Consider the following 12,286-nt stretch of genomic DNA (forward strand, 5'->3'; position numbering starts at 1 on the left):
TGGTGTGGTGACCCTGAAAGGACTACCTAAATACGAGGACTGGAACGGACATCCTCTGAACCTTGGACCGTTGCCCTGAAAGCCGAGGAAGGCCATCTGACAAACGGGGCTGGACATTTATTCCAGTCTGCTTTTTCCCTCTTTCCCAGGGGAAGGGGGCGGCGCTTTCGCTGTCTACTCCCCCTCCTGCCACCCCACTTTTCCTTCTGGTGCGGCATGGGCATGCCCACTGAAAAACGAGGGACTGCCTTCCCTATCAGTCCCTTTCTTCTACTTCTATCCCCCAGTCTACTGCCTTCCCTCCCGAAACTTTTTCTATACAGCGTATAACCCCAAAGGTCCAAATCTAATACACCAAAATTACTGCCCGAACTATTAGACCTCTAGAGAAACTCATTCAACGTAAACCCTACTCTATGTTTAAACAAATCGTATTATTAAGCAAACGGCGAATAATATTTTTTAGGTCCTAGCCACTGAAATCTCAGAAAAGTAAGTGGCAGGACCTGCCAGAGTACAATTAGTCTTATTGGTACACCCGGCCGGCGTCCACGTCGCTGGGTATGGTAACGTCGGGCCCCACTAGGGGCCCGGCGGCTAACAGGCCGGATGAACAATGGGAACAACATACTACATTCTACATGACCCACACACTGTCAAACCTCTGGCATTGACAGGGCACTGTCACTCGATACAGAGAAAGTACGCGGAGATGGGAAAAATCCCAGGAGCCGTTAGATCCTCAACATACCCAATAATAAATTGGTTTATATGTTTATTACTGTTTACACGACATCTAACGAAAAGGATTTGCTCGGATTTTAGTTCGAAGTCTATTAAAAATTAATAAAGTAAACATGAATTATTCGCCATTAACTTGAAGAATTCAGATATGTTTCATGAAGCATCATTAATGACCACGACGACAGGCACTGCTTTTCATTTACTAGGAAATTTTTTTTTCTAAATTTTGGAACACTAATAAAAATGTGGCAAATCAGTACAGCGAAGCAATCAGTTTGATAATCAATACTGTAAAGACTAATTTTGTATAAAATATCTTAATCTGTACCTATATTTTCCTTAATAACCTTCATATTCTGACTACTAGAGAAAAGGAAAAATTTATTAGGAAGGGAAAGAGAAATTACATTATTCTTTTGAGCACTTTTATCAATAACATACGCGAAATGAAAAGATACTACCGCCATGAATTTTATCATCTCTGTTGTATTTAATTTTTAAACGTACTGAAACTAGTCCTTCGACTTATATTCTTCACGTTTTTCTTTTGTGATAAAGTACATTGAATTCTAAAAAAAAATGTCCACCTAGAATCCATATGATAAGAATCTTAAGTTCACTAAAGACAAACGGCCATTTTCCGAGCACATTTTTCTCCCGTGCTGGTGATCAAACAAGCCGTATACGCTCACCAGGACTGCAGTCATTTGTGTACTGAGAAATCGCACAAGATTTTTCTCCATAAGTAAAAAGAACTTTATTTTCGAACCGCATTTCTCTTTTTTTTCTCTCATCGTGACAGTTTACATCTTTTGTGAAGGACCATTAGATCGTTTTTCGATTGTTTCGGCCGCAACTTGTGCAGCTTTCATCATTTCTAATAGCACATTTGTTCATCCAGATGTTCTACCAGTTCACAGTGTAAAATTTGACCTACATCTTGCAATACGTAATGGAATTTCGTCTTCTTTCTCCTCCGTTACTGTCTTTATGGACCACTACTTGTTGGGAAGTAAGCCCTGGGATACTGAACAGATGTTGTAAGCATTCCCCTTTACTTCTTCTACTTCCTGAGAGTCACCAGTTAAGATGTCATTTTTATCCTTCATCCTCTGCACGGAGGATTTGAAGCGGCTGTCAAAAGCTTGGTAAATTCTTTTCGTTAAGGAAGCCTTAATAGTCGTTCATTTTTACTTGCGTTTTTATTTTATTGTTTTTAGACAACGATTGTCAGAATTTTGTTGATTTGCGAACTAGCCAATCCTGATCATAGTGAGAAGCTGCAAATGGGTTATAATTAATTTTTGACAAAATTTTCAGGGTATAAAATGTGTAGCTCTTTTAAAGACATCTATATCAGACTAAAAACAGTTCCATTGATAGTTAGTGTTTTTCCCTACCTCAAAGCGAGATCGAGTATCTCTATTAAGATAGTTAAATAAAGTCTTTGTTCCAAGTAGAAAGATTAAATCATAACTTTATGAAGTCCGTATATTAAGTGATTTCTTTTAAGAACAAGTGGGGAAACAAGTTAGAGGTTGAACAGATTTCATGACATGAATTTTAATATCATGCTAACAGGTTAAACTTAACAGGTTTAACAGAGCCTGTCAGTTATGTCAACAGCACGTGGCTCGAGCAATACACACACATGAGTATATAGAGACGAGGCCAGCATGTCAGCCAGTTCGGCCCTATATAGGCATATTGGACACTGTGATAGCTACAATGGACTTAATTACTGGCAGCGACGCCTTTCGCGAGTCAGCCAAAGGTCACTATAATACGGAGTCTTTAATCCATTCGCATGCTCATGCAGCGATGCCAGTCCACTGTGCCAGGTATTCGTGAAGCTGTAATTAATTTGCCAATGGGGATAATTAATCGCATTCAAACACCAGTGACATAGGATCCGCCAGAGTGAAGTGATGCCACACAAGCGGGATCATCTTCACAATACATCATTCTGCGTTGAGGATGGTTAAGAAATTATATGTCCACTAACAGCATGCCGTTTATCCAGAAGTTAGAATTCTAAGATTTTATGAAAAATTAATCCAGACTAAAGAATTTTGCTCTTCTGTTAACTGAGAGTTATCACACACACACACACACACACACACACACACACACACACACACACACACACACACACACCAATAAATCGATGGTTACTAAAATCTCATAGGGACATAGTGCTGCCATCTAGAAATCTCAAATTGAATTAATATTAATCTTAATGTATTAGTTTCTACAGTTTTAGAGATCATATTCCCTAACCTACAGACCTCTATGAAAGCAGACGCACTAAATCAATATTCAATGTAAACAACCACGTGATCCTTTCGGATCACAGCAATAAATGAACAAAAACTCTTCCTGTTTAGATATTTAAAACAATCATACGTGTTAGTAACCATATAACATTTCGACAATATTACTCTTTTTTTCTGCTTCATCAAACATCTTGTAATTAACTGATCTCTATTCTCAAAAGGAATTAATTTGGAAACAAAAGACAAAGAATTTAGGCGAGGAACCCTTTACTACAAAATAGGTGAAACAAACAGCAAACTGTAGCATTCAGTATAGATAGTAAGTACTCGATACAAGCAATAAGTACAGTGCTCCATATAAAGTCACTATTGGAGAAACTAGTGAGCCGAAGATATCAACATTGTTAGTTCTGATGACAGGATTCAACAGAGGCTCCAGAAATGTTCTAAATTATTAAAGTAAAAAAAGTATTGTGGGAATTGGCTTACCCCATAACGTCTTACAAGACACGTTAAATATTATTTAAAATCACCTCAAGCAATAAAGACATAATAATAATAATTAGTGCCACTTCGCTGCTTATTAATTCATAACGAAATTATGCTTCTCGAATAAATACATTTAAGGGTATCCAAAAAAGTAATATAAGGAACACTAGAAAAAGTGATAAATATAATAAAACAGGGTGTTACAAAATATCTTTTATTCTTGATTAATGCATTCCATAATCAAATGAATCTACTGCACTTAAATTTTAAGGTCTGATAGTTCTTACCAAACAGTCTTCGAGTCATTGGTCACAGTTCATTGCTTACAAATATAGCTTGAAGAACTTAGGTTATCGTTTATCTTCAAAGTGCGAGAATGATTAATAGCTAGGAGCTGGATCAACATAATTCAACCTAATCCTGATCCGGCTTAGGAATAGGTAGCTTAATTTCGCTTATCCCCTGCAGCCAAAAATACCGACATCCTCGACCACCACTGCTCGTGTCAACGGAGAGAGTAATTTTGTGAACAACTAGATTTCTCAACCTGTCTCAAAATACAATGTCCATGATTGTAGAAATCTCATAATACCGTTTCGCTTCAAACGTGTTTATATTTTCTTGTAAATTTTTTGAGATATCCAACGTTACCGGAACTTTTTCATGCAAAACAATGGACAATCTCTGTTGAAGAGGCTAGTTGTTCTGTTGGCATGTCCACCCAAAAGCGCTTTATGTTGTTCAAAGAGCTGAACGAAAGGGGTGACCAGAAGTGGCCGGGTGATATTAGTCAGTGATCGGCTAGGTTTTATATAATCAGAGAAGGCCATCCAATCACCTACGTATTTATTGGGTGATGCAGGCTGAAACCAGCGGCGTGCTGGACTCTGTACTGGCACATAAGCAGACTACAATTTACCAAAATGACAAGCATTATGCAAAATTGTTTCAGATTCTTCTGCGTGATGGAAGAATCCCGAGACGTTTTTTTCATCTACTCCATTCTGCCTCACATTCATATAGCTGTTGCATCCACAGATATTCCAAATTGGCACTGACGTTCCAAGTTCGTTAAGTCCACCTTACGCGCAAACTATCTTAGGAGACCGGTTACTATGAAAAATATACACAATCACAACCTATCCCATCTCCACACCACTATTCCCTCACAGTTAGTTAGTTAGTTATTTGGTTTTTAGGAGCATTAACAACTAAGGCCATATTTCTCCGGGAATATGCGGTGGTCATTCCCTGACCTTTCCTCATCCTCCGTATTTGGTGGTGACGGGCTCGAACCCCGGTCTAATCAAGAAGCGTGCGCTACGCCCTGCTGCTCCTTCCAAACCTGGCTATGGAGCCGCCCAAATTTTCCCTGTGTCAGCTGTAGTTAGTACCTTTCCCAGCTACTTTTAATGATAATTATACCTTCTCCAGTTGTTAATTTCTCCTTCATTCCTGTAATAAAAATCACTACACAAATCCATAACAATAATAATCTACTGACAAAAATCAAAACTTGAAAAAAAAAATCATTATACTAACAGTAGACACCGTTAAAATCTAAAATAAAAAAGTTTCTATTTATATTCTAGGACGGCCACGCAGGGGCAAAGGGGTTTACAAGATAGGGAGAATACAAAGACCATCTCAGTATTTAACATATATTAGCAAAATAAAATCATTACAGTGAACTCTTACAATATATACACCTCATCTTAGTGAGAGGGTAACTGCTTCAATTGAGTACAAGTAAGGATATTCTAACTAAATCAATCCAGTGGGCCGCCTTACACAGAAGTCGCATGGAATCGAACAGGCTGAAAAGTTCTTTCCATGCGTAGACCCAAATAATGGTTAGTTTAAGTAATTTTAAGCACCAACAAACTCGGCGGCCACGAAAAAAAAAAAACAAAAAAAAACCAGTACCATGGTTGTCCTTAAGCATCTCTGTCGGAATAATTCACGGCATTCAAAGTCTTTAAGGACCGACCACCAATTATTTTCCACGATATATCTGACACACAGTCATTAATTGGTCTCTCTAGTGTCTCCAAGTCATTAAGGGCACAGGGAACTCCCATCAATCACCCCTCACCGTAGAAGGATGGAATTAGCAGGCAAGACGAAGATGCAGAGTAATGATTTCTGAAAGTTCCGCGTGAATAACACGTGAGCAGTGCGCGAGCGAGCGAAAATGCGTTCCCACATCACAATAATTCATAGGCCCAAGCGGGAACTTCATTTTAAGCATTACGAAGTCGGGCGTTGTGCCGGCGAAATGCTATGATGAATAGCCATTCCTGGAGAAAGACAATATCGAAGACTTTATGAACACTAGATGGGGGAGGTGATTGATTAATTTGGATATGTTTACAGGGAAGGCGTCAAAAAAAAAAAAAAAAAGAACGAAAAAGAAAACGATACCGAAACTGAACTATTTTGGGTTTTAAAAGAACGGCGTCAGTTGAAAAGATAAGGGTTCGAAATCTAAACAGCAAAAGAGCGGTATATACGGGTTGCGAATCACAGTTAATGTTCTAAAATTCCAACAGATCTTTGTTCTTTTCAAAGCATTCTGCTGGATGCCAGTCTATTTTCTTCGACGTGCTCTTGTGATAATCCTCTGTGGAATGTCGTTATATTGAACTGTATGCTAAAACGAACTTCAAGTGCGGTATTTTCCATAAAATATCCAATCTGTCTTGGTAAAGAGGAATGGAATGTTAATGACGATGAAACGCCTCCAAGTTTTTTTTTAGCCTCATTGGCTTAATAACTAACGGAATTATATAGCCTTAACTGTCCATTAGTCCAATGAAGGTCTACATTTTACTTTTCTTACTGTTTTATCTTTGTTTTTCACTCTCACTCCTTTTGATCGACTTTTCCCTTCCTAGCACCAATAATCAAAGCTTACAAGCAAAAAACCTCGAGCAGAGAATGCATCATTCAGTTAAAAAAAAAGCATCCTTTCTTTTGAGTTGCTTGTCACGTCCTGGCAAAGTGGATGTTGTAGTCACTCTAACGTTCTTGTGAAAGGAGGGCACAAGTCTCGAGACTGCTGTTATCTCACACCTCACCAGAGACCTCCTGTATCTATTTATATCATCCTCGGCTTTCTTACGATATGCCAGTTAGGGCTTCTCGATCAACGACAGAGTGCTTTGAGTCAAGGATGGCTTCTTTTCTGTCATAAGAACACGTGGATCGGTGATTTCATTATGTGTTCAGCGTGCGACGGTACTATGCAACGATGAATTGGGTTCACAGAAGCCCTTCATCAAATAATCATTTACCGGACCGGGCTTACTTTGAAGGCTATTTGAACCATCCGCTGAACGACCTAAAAAGTTTCAGTAGTGTATAAGATAATTAGCGTGGAACGTACACGAGAGTGCAACAAAACTAATACATCATATGAGCATTATGTGTACAAATGTTCAAGTCGCACAGTTCATTTCATAAATTCTATTAAAAAGTTCGATGAACACTAAATAATCATTTTATAAACGCCTCAATGCGACTTTAATCTCAGAAGCCAAAATTAAGCTCAGTGCGTTTGTATGGTGATGGGTGGAGTCCAATATCTGTAGTACAATGAAATCTGCAGTACAAATCCTAGATGGAAAAAAAAAAAGACTCTCTTTAAAAAGAAAAGGAAAAAAATCTTGGAACTTTATATAAACTACATAATTATAAGGTATATACAGATTACTTAAAAATTTCAGAATATGCACAAATGCATATTCCCACAACTAAAATAAGAAAAAGTTTCTAGCAACTGAGGATTACTGAATTTGATCCGCAACGGAAATGAGCTTGTCTATAGCCAAACGGTGACTTATTAAAAACATTAAACATTTGTAAAACAACCAAAAGTAAGATATATCCATATTTTTTTTATCCATTTTCAATAAATATCGTAGCACATAATTCTGATTAAAAATCAGGAAGTTTCATCTGGGCACAAACATCCCATCAGAAATGAATAAATTGGAGTTTTCTTGTTCGATTGGAATATCGGACATGACTTAGTGATTCTACCTATATCACGTGATCAGAACAGCAACAGTGTTTCTGCGAGCCGTGCGACTGATTCGCAAGGTGTTTTTCCCTTCCATTACTCGATTCCAAAGGAATAGGAAGAGGCATGAAGTTTTGCTGATGGTGTTATTAGTTCCTTGCCAGATCCCCGCTGTTCCTCTAAACACAAGTACGGTTGGTTGGAGGCATACAATACTTAATGTAGAGATGCCTGCAATCGATTAACGTCATCATCAATCATCCTTACAGAGGTATGGCAATGGATTTCCTCAGCACCAATGTAATTACTGAGTGTTGTGAATGTATAACTTTAATCTAGCCATGTATGTCTATCTGTTAGCACTAAGCACATAGTTATTATGGGTTTATAAAGGAAATATTTAACCGCTATGGCTTCAATACAGTCCCTGTAGCGGCTTATCTTTGGGAGGTTACCTTCGTCTACCGCACACTAAATGACGAACCCGGTGCACTATATATAGCGCACTAATCCAATACCGCTCGCCCATACCTGGCAAGTCATGGTTGTACAAAAGGACAAAGGATTTACTCTCTGTTACGGATGGCTAATATGAACCACAAATCACAATGGAACGTCCATCAAAACTGTACCAATGAATACCACAAGACGCTACAAAGGACTCACTCTCTCTCTCTCTCTCTCTCTCTCTCTCTGACTTTAGCTTTCACCGTTAGAGCGAATCCTCTACGTCGGCGGGAAATAAATTACATAGCGGAAACGAATCAGCAAATGCATAGCAATTCATATTCCTGCGGCCATGTTGGAAACATTCTTTATCACGTGCACGTAACATTTAGCAGCCAAACTGCCCTAGAAAAGTATTAGGACTACACAGCACCTTCCGTCATCATTAATGCTTTACTGCGGAAAAGCAGGTGCAATCAGCGAATTTACCAGAGGGACACGATTGTCAGTGCCTGCGCAGTGTAAATATCCCTAAGGGAAGCAGCGGAAGTGACATATATTTGCGCAAACTGTGTCAAGGATCTATAATCAGTGGCTGTTGACTGGAGAAACCAGCAGCAACACTGTACCAGCTGACTTCTTTTTTTCGTGGTGTAAGCAAAAATTCAAAAGGTGACGTTCAAATTGTTCATTGAGCGCGTTAAAACTGTCAAGTTTCGACTTAAACTGTACTCTCTTCAACGCTCAATGCTGCTTTGTATTCTACGTGTCTGCAGGACAGTTTCTATGAATTCCCTACAAGTAATAGGTGGGACATTACAATTAGGTCTTCATCTTATATTTAGATCGTTTTGTTGTCATCTCAAGCACGCATCGCCAATGGAATCTGCTGGTATTACTGCAAGCTCTTTAAATGATATAAAGCAGGAAAAACGACGTATCTGGTCGGAGCTTGTCAACATCTGGTAAGATCTTAGACGACGTCAGTCAAGGGTAGAATCACATACAAGTTTATCGATAATGTACTGTTTGGTTCTGATCAGCGAATTTCACCTTGGTTCTCGCCATATATCTACACGTCTTTTCTCATCACTGGGCACGGTTCCATCAAATCGAAACTTGTTCAGTTGGACTTAGAAAGTCCAACTGAACTTCGGCACCCACCGAAGACAATCAAACTGTCTTCGGTGGGTGCCGGATCTGCCCCTTTCTGGTCAATTAAGTTAATACAGGCCCACCTCCTCGTGCTGAGGTGTACCGCTTTTCTGCTGCCCCCTTAAGGTGGCACATACAAACCACATGTGATTTACATTTGGCCAAACTATAGCATTCTGTAAACAATACGATAATAACTGGCGGAGTTGAGCTCTGTTCCAGGTGACGCCGCTACACTGAGCAGTTACATGTATACGCGCATACATGTTTTTCTTTAGAGTCAGTGTTTTATTGTTATTTATGGATTTGTATGAGATGATCTATAATCAGAAGGAGTTTCCCTGTAGAACCCGATGATTGTATAAGAAAAGTGTTTGTATAAATGTTAATAAAAAAAAATTTGAAAATGTATAAAATCACGAACGCCTTCAATGCTGGAAAAGTGGTTCCATAACCAACGAGTACCATCATATCATTTAGGAGCAGTAGACCCACACACTGTACTGCACTCTATAAGACTCATGTTTGAGCGAAACAGCAACATTCCTTTCCAGCAATAGATGCAGAGCGCATTGTGTTCTCTGCACAGCGCCTGGTGATGATGGTGTTTTAATAGGACAGTGCTGAGTCTCTATTCTTGAGTGCTCTGCCAACCCTTGAGAGTGCCTAAGTATTGCGACTCTGGCAGTAATGGATGACAATGGAACTAAGGGGTTGATTCTGTAGCGTTGATTTGAAGAGCATTCTGAATCTTTCTTAGTTCCCTAAAGTCCCTTGACCTGACCTCAATCCAGATCCTGTGAGATAATTTGTAAATTCGTATCAGAGAAGCGACAGCAGCTGTCAAAGAATAAAAGAGGACAGAAGGATATCTGTTCATACTTTGCACACTCAACATTAAACACCGCTGCTGCTGTCATCGCTACTAAAGGAGGACTAACTTAGTATTAACTGTAGTAGCTAATATTTTGGTAGGAAAGTGTATTCGGTGAAATTGAGAGTCACTGAAATGACTTTCTGCTCCGTTAATATGATCTAACAGATTCATTCTATTCATATTCCTGATCGCATCAAACCACCTACTTATAAGTTATCTCCCTGCAAATGCTAACATCGACGAAGTCAGTGAAATCATATGTGGGAAAGCAACTGCATGTCCCTCCCCTTCTTCACTTCTGTATACCTTTCTCTTCAATGTTTAACCACCTCGTATTCCGCACGTGCCGTAAACACGCGACATTTCAGAGTAGTGTTTATTCGCGCGCGCAAAGCCGCAACCCGATCGGACAATCGATCGTATGGGCACAATCATACATGTGGAACAGCAAGCGCACCAGGAGTGTTCTCGATCGTGGGCATGGCATGAATTATAAAGCAACCCAATAGATGGATGTTTTGACTATCGACAAGGTCTGTTTATTAGTTGATGGTCATTTCGCCATTTATGAGCGTTTCGCTGTTTGCGTTATCGCTCGTATTCATACTCGAAGTTCATTTGACATGTACAGCGCGCTTCCCGTATTTCTAGACACACAAGTATACGCCATCGAGCGCACTCTAGTGTTTCAGAAACTTACTTATTGATGATCAGTACGCAAGGTTGAGCAATCAAGGAATCAACCAAAACTGGCGATAGGGGAAAGTGGGGGCATTGTTAAAAACAGAATTAGGGGTAATATAATTGGGAATGCAATTATCAAATTGCTTTTTTTAACGTTATAAGCTTTCAGGATTTTTGCTTCCATTTTCCACACTTTGAATTTATAAAGATTTAGCCCATCTGGTTGAAACCAATCAGTTATGCTATGGGCAGCTAACAAAACTTTTTAAGTTGTCCATGAACCTGGCTGGCACGAGTGTGACGTCATGGCGAAGGTGATCGTGAACAGTATTCTAGCTGAGTAAGCAGAGACAATTGCATCAAGTTGCGGTGGCATTTTATTCCATACTGTTCCAATTCAATCTAGGACAAGACTGTCATTCATCCAGCCCTTTTCTTGTAACTCAGCACATCGAATGCGTCATGCCATCTTAGCCTTAAGTAGCATCTTTGACGTTTAAATATGACTGCGGTTTCTTTTAGCTTACTCTTCTGCTTGGAGAACTGTTTGCCATTACCATTACTTTTCAAAAACGAACTGTGTATCTTAAAGAAATATCTTACATACACAAGTTTATTATTTTTTCACAAAGAAGCAAAGCACATGGCAATCTATAATAGAATATTACAAGAACGTAACTTTGAAAATAAACTTCAAGATATATGGAATCCTAAACTTTAAGAATAATAGATGAGCAGATCTTGCTTAGATAAAACTGTTTCCATATTGACAAACGCTATAGTGTAATGTCGATCTCATTCCAAATAAAGCCTTGTGAACATTCTTGCAGGGATGAACTCCAAGAACTAAACCTAAGATTTGTGTCATATTTAAATCAAAACTTATTCATTTGTAAACTAGAAGAGATATTGAATTGTTGCCAAATTCGGTAAATCTTGCGAACATTTCATTGGCGTAATTTACCCTTGCAATGAAGTCAGACTCTTTTAAATTTTGAACCAAATGGATTTTGTAAGGGTGCAGAGTCAAATCTTTCTTCAATATTCGGTGTACAGATGTACGGGGCAAGTTTAATTCTGCAGCACGCTTCCAAACTGATTGGCACGGATTCTAGCGTATTGAAACTCTTGGACGGCCCGGTGGTCGTTGATTTATTGTTGAACCGGTTTCTTCGAATCTCTTCACCCATGATTTGATCAGATTTACACTTGGATTTTTAATAATGTCATGTAAATTGCAGTGATCACGAAATCTATGTCTAATGGTAATGACCGAATTACTGTTTTGGTAAAGCATACGTACACAAAACACGTGCTCTATTCCCGTGAAGCAATCCATTGCTACTAAATTTCCGAGAACTGGTTTAACGGTAGGGACTAGCAGCGCGCTTCCCCATCACTCTTTTTCGAGTTATAAAGAAAATAAAAGTGCAATTCATTTTGGGACATCCTGTATTTAACACCTCCTAGTCTACTGTTATTCGAGAATGAATCCTAATGGATTAATAAACTACTACTACTGACTGTACCCTTCAACCTGATAAAAGGAGAGCAGCCACCGTGCTGACTAAATCCTGCAATCATCTCGTC

The 12,286-nt window shown here is 39.0% G+C and overlaps 1 protein-coding gene across 9 annotated transcripts in view; it reads right to left on the bottom strand.

Moving 5' to 3' along the window:
• LOC150075249 (CUGBP Elav-like family member 4) overlaps nucleotides 1-12,286 on the bottom strand; it is a 701,656-nt gene that overhangs the window by 523,514 nt on the left and 165,856 nt on the right. The gene's annotated exons all lie outside the window — the stretch shown is intronic.

The sequence above is a fragment of the Mastigoproctus giganteus genome, chromosome 14, assembly GCF_048544385.1.
Source record: "Mastigoproctus giganteus isolate SK-2022 chromosome 14, ASM4854438v1, whole genome shotgun sequence".
Taxonomy (NCBI): Eukaryota; Metazoa; Arthropoda; class Arachnida; order Uropygi; family Thelyphonidae; genus Mastigoproctus; species Mastigoproctus giganteus.